The sequence below is a fragment of the Bubalus kerabau genome, chromosome X (assembly GCF_029407905.1).
Source record: "Bubalus kerabau isolate K-KA32 ecotype Philippines breed swamp buffalo chromosome X, PCC_UOA_SB_1v2, whole genome shotgun sequence".
In the NCBI taxonomy this organism is placed as follows: Eukaryota; Metazoa; Chordata; class Mammalia; order Artiodactyla; family Bovidae; genus Bubalus; species Bubalus kerabau.
The window spans coordinates 79901197-79915020 of record NC_073647.1 but is presented as its reverse complement, the minus strand read 5'-3'; the positions used below and the strand labels follow the sequence as shown (position 1 = coordinate 79915020).

General features: G+C 35.2%; 1 protein-coding gene across 1 annotated transcript in view; it reads left to right on the top strand.

Moving 5' to 3' along the window:
- The window catches only part of DACH2 (dachshund family transcription factor 2), an 800915-nt gene that overhangs the window by 213231 nt on the left and 573860 nt on the right, over window positions 1-13824 (top strand). The window lies entirely within an intron of this gene.

The following is a 13824-nucleotide window of genomic DNA, read 5'->3' as shown; positions in this document are numbered from 1 at the left end:
CCCTTTGTTGACTTTTGCCCCCTTCCTTCAGGGCTGCTCATGATGCATGTTTTATCTGTATTTTTTTTTACAAGGACAATGTCATAGGGTTGTTGGGAAGATGGGGGCCATACCATGTGATTTGTCCTGGGTTTTCAACATGGAAAATGAAAATCATCAGGGTGGCGTTTCAAATATCTGGGGTATTTTCTGTACTGAATGTTACTCTTAAATATCATGCACACTAAAGAATATCCAAGTGACCTGAAGCAGTGGATGTGCCTCCTTAAGTGCTAAACTTGTTTTTAAACTGTAACTTCAATGTTAGGGAGACTAGAACTTACTAGATTTAATTAATGAATTATTTTAACTGAAAAAGTTTAAATGGATTAAGCTTTGAGGTTAGGTTTGGGATATTGAAAACAAGTGTTTTTGATTTTATATAAATGCAATTGAATTCAGGCATTGAAATGGACTTTTTAAAAGTATAATGACATGCAAATTAATGTCAACTTTTTTCTCTAAATTAAACAAAATAGTTAATAACTGTATAGATTTACTTCTAGATTAATAAGAACACACATTACATATGCAGATATATTAATCTGAACACATTATATATGCAGTTTTTACATTTGCTGTAATCAGAGAAAAACTGTGAAATGTTTTTGAAAGTATATATACTGACACACAAACTACAGAGAAACAGGAGACTCACAAATTCTAATACCTACTGAAGCAAGGATGGTAGCATAAACGAAAGGCCATAAACAGTAGGGAGTGGTGGGGACTATGGTGACCAGGAGAACATATATTCTTTCCAAGGTAGGTTTAGTTGCTTAGTCGTGTCTGATTCTTGCAACCCCATGGACTGTAGCCCACTAGGCTCCTCTGTCCATGGGATTCTCCAGACAAGAATACTGGAGTGGGTTGCCATTTCCTTCTCCAAAGGTGGCAGCTATTACTCAACTCAGCTGATTGCTACCAGAATGGGAATTCAGGCTCAGTGTTGTTAATATCTGACTGTTTAAGAGAAGCTGGGAATCCAGAATTTTATATTAAATTCCCCAATTCTTAAATGTTGGTAACAAAGTCAATAACCGCCCCCCCCCCAAAAAAAAAGAAAAAAAAGCAATGCTATGCAGGCAAAGCAAAACTCAACTGTGGTCTGAATTTAGCCTATGGACTTAGTTTGCAACCTTTAGTTTAAATTGTAAGTCCTCTGTGATTAAAAAAAAAAAAAATCTCAGTATGTTATAAATGCACCCAAAGGTCTTGATGATGGAAAATTCATATAAAGTAAATAAATAATAAGTGGAGTGCTTGTAAATAATTCCCCTGATATTAAAAACTGTGGTTATGCACTTAGTGATATTTTTCTTACTATATAGAAATAGACAAGATAGTTTTACCTCAATGTGGTTTGAAAACTAAGATAAAATCATGAATTTTTTTGTTTTCATGTTTATCAATGAAATGTGGTATGAGATCATTTCGTCTATGTCCAAAAGACAATGTTTAGGTATAGGTTCTGTCATATAATTAAGGCTACTATATAAAGCCCTATTTATGGTGCTTTAATAGGAAGAAAGCCATGTATATTAGCATGTGTTGTTTTATTTTAAATTGGCTTGCCTTTAAACAAATTCCCAATTTTATCTAGTGAAATTCCTTTGTTTTTACAAATGGTTAAAATAAGAAATAAAAGAAATGTAAGTAGTTAACACAACAAAACTTCATTTGAACTTTTAATAGGCATTGGCAAAGATAAAACAAAAGTTGGTCATTTGAGATTTTACTAAGAAGTAGCTTGGACTGATCTGGACTTTGCCTGTTTTTCTGTCTTGCCCTGGACCTTAGCACATAATCCCACTGTGCTACATTGCTTTTGACATCTGTATACCCCTTCATCACTGGCAATCCAAAAGAATATTTGTCTAAAAAGGAAACAATTAAATTCCAATCTCTCTAGGAAAAAAAAGAAAACTACCCACTGCTAAACTTGCTTTACGGAGAAGGCGATGGCACCCCACTCCAGTACTCTTGCCTGGAAAATCCCATGAATGGAGGAGCCTGGTAGGCTGCAGTCCATGGGGTCGCTAAGAGTCGGACACGACTGAGCGACTTCACTTTCACTTTTCACTTTCATGCATTGGAGAAGGAAATGGCAACACACTCCAGTGTTCTTGCCTGGAGAATCCCAGGAATGGGGGAGCCTGGTGGGCTGCCGTCTATGGGGTCACACAGAGTCGGACACGACGGAAGTGACTTAGCAGCAAACTTGCTTTAACAACCCCTATGATATATACCATAAATCCTTAGGATGGTAAATTAATATTGTCATTTTTGATGAGAAACTTAGATGAATTTTTAAAAGGAGAAAAGTGAAAAAGAAATAAAATAATGCCAAATGTCAAATCTTAACTAAAAAATCCCCACCTTTCACTTCTTGACATATTATTCTACTTGCAGGTTTAATACAGACACATATGAAAGATGAGAAACGGTTGGACAACTGGTCAATACATATGACACCGTGTAAAACAGCTGATGTTTATTTACTTAAATAAAGTTTGGGTGGACAGTGCTTCCCTTTCTAGATCAGCAGATAGTTTTGATCAAAAGTAATCTGTTGTGTTATATGGATGAACTATGTTTAAATGAAGTAATTAATTAAAACCGCTCCCTGAAAAATTTAACAAATGGAGATTCTTAGTTAATTGGTTAATCCTCAAAGGTAGAGAATCTAAGAAATAAGTGACTTTTTGATGCATTTGACCTATGTAGACATATAAATTGGAGAAGGTGATGGCACCCCACTCCAAAACTCTTGCCTGGAAAATCCCATGGACGGAGGAGCCTGGAAGGCCGCAGTCCATGGGGTCGCTGAGGGTCGGACATGACTGAGCGACTTAACTTTCACTTTTCACTTTCATGCATTGGAGAAGGAAATGGCAACCCACTCCAGTGTTCTTGCCTGGAGAATCCCAGGGACGGGGGAGCCTGGTGGGCTGCCGTCTATGGGGTTGCACAGTCAGACACGACTGAAGCAACTTAGCAGCAGCAGGCATATAAATAAAGTTATTCAGGATAAATTTTTACAAACTAGCTTTTTTTTTTTTTTTTTTTTTTGCAGAACATTATAGTATCTAACAGTTTTCAAACATGATACACCTGGTGATTTTTCATGTATTAGTTCATTTAATCATCATGACAGCCCCATAAAGCAGAGCTATTATTGTGATCCTTGTTTTGCAGATGATGACATTGAGGTACAATGAAGGTTAGTGATTTATCTAAGGCCACACAGCCTACAAATACTGAGCTAGCATTTGAATCAAGGCTGTTTGATTTCAAAGTTCATATACGTTGGATCAATACATTTTATAACCTGACAACTAGAATCAGACTAATTACCAAAACATCTAATTTCATTATATGTGTGTATATATGTATATTTTATTCATTCGCTCAGTCATGTCTGACTCTTTGTGACCCCACGGACTGCAGTACTCCAGGCTTTCCTGTACTTCACTATCTTCTGGAGTTTGCTAAAATGTGTCCATTGAGTCAGTGATGCCATTCAACCATCTTGTCCTCTCTCATCCCCTTCTCCTCCTACCCTCAATCTTTCCTAGCATCAGGGTCTTTCCTAATGAGTCACCTCTTCACATCATATGGCCAAAGTATTGGAGCTTTAGTTTCAGCATCAGTCCTTCCAATGTATATTCAGGATTGATTGCCTTTAGGATTGACTAGTTTGATCTTCTTGATGTTCAAGGAACATTCAGGAGTCTTCTCCAGCACCACAGTTAAAAAACATCAATTCTTTGGTGCTCAGCCTTCTTTATGGTTCATCTCTCACATCCATATATAACTGCTGGAAAAACTCTATGGACCTTTGTTGGCAAAGTAATATCTCTGCTTTTTAATACACTGTCTAGGTTTGTCATAGCTTTTCTTCCAAGGAGCGAGTGTGTTTTAATTGCCTGGCTGCAGTCACCATTTGCAGTGATTTTGCAGCCCAAGAAAATAAAGTCTTTCACTGTTTCCATTGTTTCCCCATCTATTTGCCATGGGGCCGCCCACTTACATACTTACTGTACATTCAGAGGAGGTCATGAAGCTGAAATATATTGTGTATATAACATTAAAAAATATCATAATTATGCTTGAAATTATTGTTTTATTCCACTGTCCTAAAATCAGGAACTACAGTTTTACCATGCCAGACTCAGGATAGCCAATCTAGTTTTCTGTTTAGTTCAATCGCTCAGTTGTGTCCAGCTTTTTGCAACCCCACAGACTGCAGCACGCCAGGCTTCCCTGTCCATCACCAACTCCCAGAGCTTGCTCAAAATCATGTCCATTGAGTCAGTGATGCCATCCAATCATCTCATCCTCTGTCATCCCCTTCTCCTCCTACCTTCAATCTTTCCCAGCATCAGGGTCTTTCTCAATGAGTCAGCTCTTTGGGTCAGGTGGCTGAAGTATTGGAGCTTCAGCTTCAGCATCAGTCCTTCCAATGAAAATTCTGGACTGATTTCCTTTAGGATTGATTGGTTTGATCTCCTTGCAGTCCAAGGGACTCTGAAGAGTCTTCTCCAACACCACAGTTCAAAAGCATCAATTCTTTGGCAGTCCGCTTTCTTGATGGTCCAACTCTCACATCCATACATGACTACTTTTAAAGGGACCAAAAACATATTTGCTGAACTTAAATGTTTATAAAAAGAAAATCAGACAGCACGTATAAAAGGAGATTCAAATAGATTGACAGAATTTTCAAAATAAACCTTGGTTAGCTTTTTTCCCTTTAAATACAGTACTGTAATGAACATCATATTTTCTTGTGTCCATGTGGGAGAATTCCTCTGGTGTATACGCCATAAGTGAGATTTTTGAATTGTGGGCTTTAATTTAATAGTTACTGCCAAATTGCTCTTTAAATCTGATCTGGTTTGTGCTCCTACTAGCATTATATGAGTTCCTATGTCTTAACATTCTTGCAAATGTAGTAGGTATTTTTTAAACAAATATTTCTTTGAAGAAAAAAATGATTTTTTTTAATTGATTCTCTTCCATGATTATACATTACAGATGAAATATTGATTCTGATCACTTAGTGCACATAGCAATGTTTACTGACACTATTTATGCCACTATTTTTCATTTAAAATATATGAAGTTGTGATAAGCATACAAATAGTATGTAAAATTTTGTAAACTATTTTCCAGGTTACAAAGCACTTTCTCATAAAGCCTCATTTGATGAAATAGTGTGGTGTACCAGGAAGAGCTCTGGAAAATTTCAAGTCAGAAGTTCATGGCCTTAACAACCCTGAAAATCACTCTGTGGCTTGGGACCTCAATTGCTACATCTGTAAAATTAGGATGTTTGACTAAGCAGTCTCTTAGAAACAAACTATAACCTTTGATCTATGATACATATCACCCCCTTTCCTTGAACCTCAATTTACTTATTGTGCATAAAGCATAAAGCCAAAATTGAATTTTATCAATCTGTGAAAACTGTTGTAACACTCTCTCACTTATTTAAGATTATGAGTTTATCCTGTTTATCTTGTGTGTCTCTTAATTCAAGGACAATTGCGGGCATGGGAGGGATAGAAGATGGAAGCAGGTGTTCAGCATTAGAAGGACTAGACTGTCATAACACACCATCTTGAATTAATCTTCAATGTTGCATACTCTGAAGCATCATATTTCAAATGCTGAAAATGCAGTCAAAGTTCCACCACTGTTTGTTGTGACTTTTTGTTTCTTTTCAAATTCACTTTATGCAGATTTCAGATTCAAAGAAGAGACTATTCAGTATTTTCAGCTCATTTAAGATTTGTTTCTAGCAGTGCTTTTATGGTGCTGCACACAGCTACTTAAAGTATTGAGAGGACTCAGGTTGACTATTCTGTATAGTCTGTATTTCTATTTGGATAGAGGGAGAGTAAGTAATTGGATTTTGCATTTGGAGAGACTTTTCATTAGGAAGATCTGGATCTTTAACCTGAGGTTTAACAAAGAGGTTTCAGGATTTCTTAGATTCTATATGTACCAGAAAGAACACTCAGAAGCATAACTATCTAATATTATGAGATTAAAATATAAAATGGAAAGACTTGAAACTGATCTTATTTAAACTCCTGGAATTGCAAATATGCCATGAAACACACTCACAGACACTCACATGTTCAAACACAAGTATATATACTATCTCAAGCACAGAATACCCAGAATACCTATTATTGCCAATGACTCTTAAAAAGGAAACTTTTTTTATCTATGAGAATATTGAACATAGTTATGTTTTTAGTGAAGCTTCTACTTATGGAAGTTTTCAGTTCTGGCAAACAGAATCTAAATCAGTTAATCTCTGGTGATGAAGACATTTTTAGAGACCTCTCTTTTTATGAATAGTCCTGAGAAAAATGTTTGACTGTAGCATTCCTAGGAAGTGAATTGGCTTCCTACAGTTTCAATATCAGATATTTCAAGAAAATTGTGGTTCACACACTTTGTTCAAATGACCTCCAGATTAATACAATTCACATGTGCATCCTTCATTGTCCAAATGTGACAATCAGCCTAGAAAATCCCACATAAGTTGCCTTTGAGTGTTTTTACCCATTTTGGTGTATTTGTGAACTGACCCTTGGGCCCATATTTAAGAACTTCCATTGCCAGTTTTTGCTAATTGGCATCCTGCTTTACAGTTTAAGCATACTCTGAAAACCGCTATTTTGCTTACTGTATTACTTCCATTAGTTCAGTGAAGAAGAACTTTTGCCAAGTTAATCTAGATTATTTTTTTCCCTGATCATACCTATCCTATGTGGAGATGTAATCAAGTTATCTAACTTTTTCAATAAGCACTAAGTAAATCACTCAAAACAGAGATATCCCAAAACCTTTCAGCTAGTTTCTGTAGGTCAGAGCATTTTCAAGACAGCACATCTTGGGTGTAAAAAAAAAAAAAAAAAAAGTGACTGAGAAGACTGTTGGAAAATTACCACTCTACTTTTTTGAGAAAATAAAAATCATGTTTTTTTTTTTTTTAAGTGGGACAGAGTTTTTTTATTTATTTTAATATAAATTTATTTATTTTATTTGGAGGCTAATTACTTTACAATATTGTATTGGTTTTGCCATACATCAACATGAAACATGATTCATGTATTTTTATTTATAAAAACAGGAAAGGAAGAAATATAAGAATTGCTATTTTGCGTTTTCATCCACATTTCTAAAAACTATTGTTTGCATTTGTGATGTCAATGGATCTTTACAAAACTGTTTGAAGTGAAGTGTTAGTTGCTCAGTCATGTCTGACTCTGCAATCCCATGGACTATAGCCCCTCAGGCTCCTCTGTCCAAGGAATTCTCCAGGCCATACTGGAGTGGGTAGTCAATCCCTTCTCCAGAGGCTCTTGCTGACCCAGGGATGGAACCTGGGTCTCCTGCATTGCAGGTGAATTCTTTACTGTCTCAGAAGCTTCATGAAACCATTTACCACTGTTCTACTACTACTCCTTACTCAGTGCAGACGCTTTTGTTAGCCTGAAGGAAGCCTTGGCAAACACTTATCTTTTATCCACAAAACACCAAAATCATAGACACTTTTGTCTTAACTACTGTCTCCAAGCATACCCAGATGCTTTGTCATGGATGACGTTTAGATAATAATACTATAATATTAGTATAAAAAGATTCCTTTTTGTTATTATTGAAAATCCAGTTTGAACCTTGAGCAAGCAATTTACATGGTTTCCTTGGGATTACCTACATTCTTGTCCACTGTGACCTTGTAATTTTGCTCACAGTTGGAAATGTAATGCAGAGTGACTAAGATAATGTTGTTTACACAGACTTTAAGTAGGGTGACATTATAGTCAAGCCTGTGTCACATCACCCAAAGTGAAGGAAGTCTTAATTGCCATAATCCCATAAAATTTTTTTTTTCTTGGCTATGTGTACCATAATAATGTAATGTTCTGCATGTTACATTTAATAATGTGAAGGTACAGTATATTAGGTTTCAGGCTGTGTGTCTCTTTAATATAAAGGAAAGGAAAGTGGATTTATAGAAGGAAAATAGGCTTGTAAGTAGGATACTTGTTTCAATGTTCGGGTAAAGTCTGTCCTTTTTTTTTTTTTTTTTTTTTAAGTATAGTTAGAAGAGTTGTCTAGGGATGTGAAAATGAAGGGACTGCCAAAATATCCATAAATCTAGACAGCAGTGAGAAAGGTGACAGACCATGAATTTCTCTGGAGGGTGCTGGGTAGTTTTAACTAAATGAATGAGACAGGATAAAGAGGAAATGGTGATAACCACTTATTATTGTGAAATGGGGAACATATCATTAATTTACAAAGAGAGTGGTACATTTTCTAAAATTGTATAGCCCTATTCTTAAAAGTTTGTCAGTGTAACTTATTAGTTGCTAAAACAGAGTTGATTCTAAGACCCAGTATGAATGCATTTGAAAAGGTGGTGCATTGTCCCTAAATTGGTAGGGTTTGTAATACATCTTGATGAATGCTACAAAATAATGTTCAGAAATGGGACTATTATGCCAAAATGGCTATTCTTTTTTAAAAAAAAAATTAAATATAAATTTATTTATTTTAATTGGAGGCTAATTACTTTACAATATTGTATTGGTTTTGGCATACATCAACATGAATCCACCACGGAAATGGGACTATTATGCCAAAATGGCCGTTCTTTGGTTTGCAGTCCTTGAAGGAATTATGTTCCATGGCAACATGCTCAACAGTCCTGCAGATATGTGTGAAGCACCTTAAAGACGTGCCCTGCTTTCTATTTTTGATAATACCTGAGTTTTCAATACAAAAAATACACTTGTTCAAAGGGTTCACCTCCTCCCAGTATACTAGGACTTCAAAGATCTGCTGTTACTTTGGATTATTATTGGGAGTTTTTGTTTTTTAACTAATTATAATGTTGAAAAGAGGGCCGGTACAAAATGATTCAGCCATAAAATGTAAAAGATTGTCTTAATATATCCATTAGAAAACTAAGATGTTAAAATTATATGTAGCTCAATCAGTAGATTCATGTAAAGTGATAGCTCATAATTCATGATACAAAGTGATATATCATCTGATATGTAGTGTTATAGATTTTAAAAATATGTAAATAATGTGAAAACATATAAAATATTCAAGCCTATTAAAAATAGCAGCCATGCTTTGATTTGTTGCAATTAGAAGTATTTAAAACATTTTGAACTGATTTATTATTACCAGAGATTCTCCCTATAGACAATATTTTTATTTATATATATATGAATTATTCATTGATTTTTATTTGATGGAGGTCAGATGATTTGGACATTTTCATTTAAAATGGCTATTTCAGCCAGGACATGGAAGCAACCTAGATGTCCATCAGCAGATGAATGGATAAGAAAGCTGTGGTACATATATACAATGGAATATTACTCAGCCATTAAAAAGAATACATTTGAATCAGTTCTAATGAGGTGGATGAATCTGGAGCCTATTATACAGAGTGAAGTAAGCCAGGAAGAAAAACACCAATACAGTATATGAACACATATATATGGAATTTAGAAAGATGGTAATGATAACCCTTTATGCAAGACAGCAAAAGAGACACAGATGTATAGAACAGTCTTTTGGACTCTATGGGAGAGGGAGAGGGTGGGATGATTCAGGAGAATGGCACTGAAATATGTGTATTATCTTATGTGAAATGGATCACCAGTCCAGGTTCGATGCATGAGACAGGGTGTTCGGGGCTGGTGCACTGGGATGACCCAGAGGGATGGGAAGGGGAGGGAGGTGGGGGGTCGGGGTTCAGGATGGGGAACACGTATACACCTGTAGCGGATCCATGTCAATATATGGCAGAACCACTACAATATTGTAAAATAATTACCTCCAATTAAAATAAATAAATGTATATTAAAAAATAAAATGAAGATAATGTGAAAAGTGAATATACCTCTATACTTCTCAAAACGTGAAAATAATGTGATAATGTGAAAATAATGAAGATAATGTGAAAATAAATAAATTTATGTTAAAAAATAAAATGGCTATTTCTAGCTAAGTAGTATGTTTCTGCAATATAATCAACAGAGCTGTATGCTTATGCTACTTTAAATTGAAATTAACCTAAATAACAAAAATAGTCATTTTATATTCTTTATTCTGTAAGCGTTTTACAAAAACGCATTGAATTACATTGGTATAATTTATAGCTCATCAATATATTGATATTATATTGATATTGATGTATCTAACATATTAAATATAAAAAGTTAGTAGTTTTTATTGTTTAATCATGGTTTACTTGTGGCAATAAAGCTCCCACTGTATTCAGAACATTACATAAAGGGAATTGGTGACTTCTGTTTGAAGCAGCCCATTAAAAAATCGTATATACATATTTTACTTTTCAGTTGCATTATAAACAAATAGTGCTTTCCTTAATTTGTGTTTGTCCAGCCCTCCCTCTTCAAAAATCACTCCTTGTGATTTTGGGGACTAAATTTGAGATTCATGTAGAGACAAAGCAGTTTTTAATAAAGCTGAGCTTGGTACCAAAATGGTTAGAGATGATGGTTTTTCATTTTAATGAAGTTTTTATTTTAAAATAGTTTTATTTTTTAAAAATTTTTTTTAAATAGTTTTAGATTTACAGAAAAATTGTAAAGGGAGTACAAAAGACTTGACATATACCCTGTACCCAGTTTCCTTATTGTTAATATCTTAAAATTAATGAATCAGTTGTCACAGTTAGTGAACCAGTATTGATATACTATTGTTCAAGTTTATGGTTTATTTAGACTTCTTCAATGTCCCCTAATGTCCTTTTTCTATTCTAGTATGTAAAGTGAAATTTGCTCAGTGACGTCCGACTCTTTGCCACCCCATGGACTATACAGTCCATGGAATTCTCCAGGCCAGAATACTGGAGTGGGTAGGTAGCCTTTCCCTTCTCCAGGATATCTTCCCAACCCAGGGATCGAACCCAGGTCTCCCGCATTGCAGGCGGATTCTATACCAGCTGAGCCACAAGGGAAGATCAAGATGTAAGATACCACCTTATGCTTAGTCCTCATGTCTCCTTAGACTCTTCTTGCCTTCTGCCAGTTTTTCAGACTTTCCTTGTTTTTGATGACCTTAACCGTTTTGAGAAGTATAGGTCAGGTATTTGTGGAATGTCCTTCAATGGGAGTTTGTCTGATGTTTTTCTCATTGTTAAATTATGTCTTTGGAAAGAAGACCTCAGCAGTAATGTGCCATTTTCAACACATCAAAGATACATAAAATCATTATGACTTATCATTGTTGGGGTTGACTTGATCACCTGGCTTCTGTAGTGTTTACTAAGTTTCTCCACTATATAAAGTTATTTTTTTTCTTTTCCCTGTCTATACTGTACTCTTCTGAAGTTTTTGGAAGGAGGTCACTATGTGCAGCCCACAGTTAAGGAGTAGGGAGTTATTTATGCTTCACGTTCATAAGGGCAAAGCATTTGCAGAAATTATTTGGAATTCTTTTGCAAGGAAGATTTGCCTCTTATTATTTATTCACTCATTTTTTTTCCACTATGATCTCATAGGTATTTAATTTATATTTTGGCTTGTAATCCAATACAACATTACTCATTTTATTCCTTAAATTTTTCCAGCTTTTGGCATTGGGTGCTGTTTCAGCTGGCTGCTGTGTACTTTCTACATGTCCCTGTCATTGTATATTTTTCTGAGCACTTCTTTACTTTCTAGTACTATAAGATGCCCCAAGCTCATTTTGTATATTTACTGCTCTAGTTCTAGAATCAGCCATGAGGGGAAAGTTTGATTAGGGGGAGATTTGATCTTCTCATTCCTGAGTAAGTGTTGGAAGTGGCTAAAAAAGAAGGTCAGGGGAACTCTTCAGTTCCATTTTCTTGTTTATATCCTAAATTTTCCATCATCCTGGTAATGTACATAGACCTCATTATCTTACCACATATATATCTTCATTTCTTTCATAATATCTAGTAATTTCATACTATATCTATGATATCTAGAATATATCATAGTCTTCTATAGTCACACACATCCATGGTCATGCATAGATTTTAAAAGGTACTGTGCACCTCTCCAGCAGACATGTCCTTTCTGTAAAACACCCCTCACCCTCCGTATCCAATATACTAAATTTATCATCAGTTCCTGAGTCACTGTGGATCCCTTTTTTCCTCAGAGAGAGTTTTGGGTCAAATAAGTTTGGGAAATATGGTGTTAAACAAACATAAACAAGTTCATTTATCACAGGTCTTCTCAGGGCTTATAATTCATTAATTTGCTCTATGAATCTATAAGATGTGATATACACAATTTCTCAGTATTTTGACTAAAAGAACCTTTTGTTTAGAAGACTGGTATCCCATGAAATACACTTTTGAAAATACTGTTATAGCGGTAGGAGTCCTTAGTTTGTAGTCAGAAATCTTGTGTTTAATCCATCACTGTAAATAACTAGCTCTCTGATCACAAGCTAACCAGTGAACATTTCTTAAGTCTTTGTTTTCTTATTGATCAGATGGACCTGTGGATGTCTCTCACAAGATTGTCGTGTCTCACAAAATTTAATAATCTCTGTGAAGGTAGGGACCATGCCTTTGTTTTGCTGACCTCTGTTATCTCCATTATCCAGCAAATTTTCCTGACATTTAGTCTTCAAATCCAATAAATATTTATTGAGCAGTTGAATGTTACTATCAGTTACATTATTTTCTATTTCTCACATAGCACTGTATAGCAGTTATGACATTTTGTAAGTTTTTTCTGAAATGAGGAATCTATGCAACAAACAAACAAACAAACAAACAAAGACAGGATGTAGGCACAGTTGAAGTGGCTATATATATGAAGAAAACAAACAAACAAACCTTATTTCAGTCTTTGTTTTACTGAGCATATGCTTCCAGCCAATGACTGACTGCATTCAGATTAGTTTTCATTGCTTCAGGCTAACCAGATTTCCTTTTGAAATAAGGGCACTGGAGCTTTCACTTAAACACTGGGGTGATATAAAATTCCTGCTTCTGAGTCATTGAGCTGGCGCTAGAAGAAGAGGAGCATCTGTGAGCACGGGCTGTCAGACAGCCTTCTGAGTCCTAGAGTGTTGAGGCTACAGCTGCTGGGTTAAGAAGCAGTTGGAAGCACTTTGTCACTCCTTTTTGTACAACCAAAGGAGACCCACTAAAGGATTTTTACTTTCTTTGGATGTATAATCCGTGTTGATTAACAGGAGTTATGGGGTGGGTCTGTCATGGGAGTGTCAGGACAGGCCCTGTTAAGCAATAAATTTTGGTAAGAATAGTATTGTTCAGATAGTAACAGGGACAGGGACCTCACGTCATCTGTTTTGCTTAATCCCCCACAAAACAGCACATTCTGTAGGTATTTTTGGAGGCGAACATTTTAAGTTGCAGCTTCTCCTTTTTAGGGAATCAACTGGATCATATGTATTATATTTAATTTTTTTTTATTTTTTTTAATTTTATTTTATTTTTAAACTTTACATAATTGTATTAGTATCAGCCTCTCTAGAAATGCTAGGTGATTATTTGAAGTCTAGGAAGAATCCATTTAGCTTTGGAAAGTATTTTAATCAAGTTCTAGATTTGTTAATTAGTAAAAAAATGGACATGATCAGTGCAGGGTTCTTTCCTTTCTTAATATTTAAATCAAAATGATGCACACTAGCAAAGCTTTTTTCATAATGTGATTTATGAATGCTGAAAAAATAACTTTAGTTAAAAAAAGCTCTATATAGGATAAC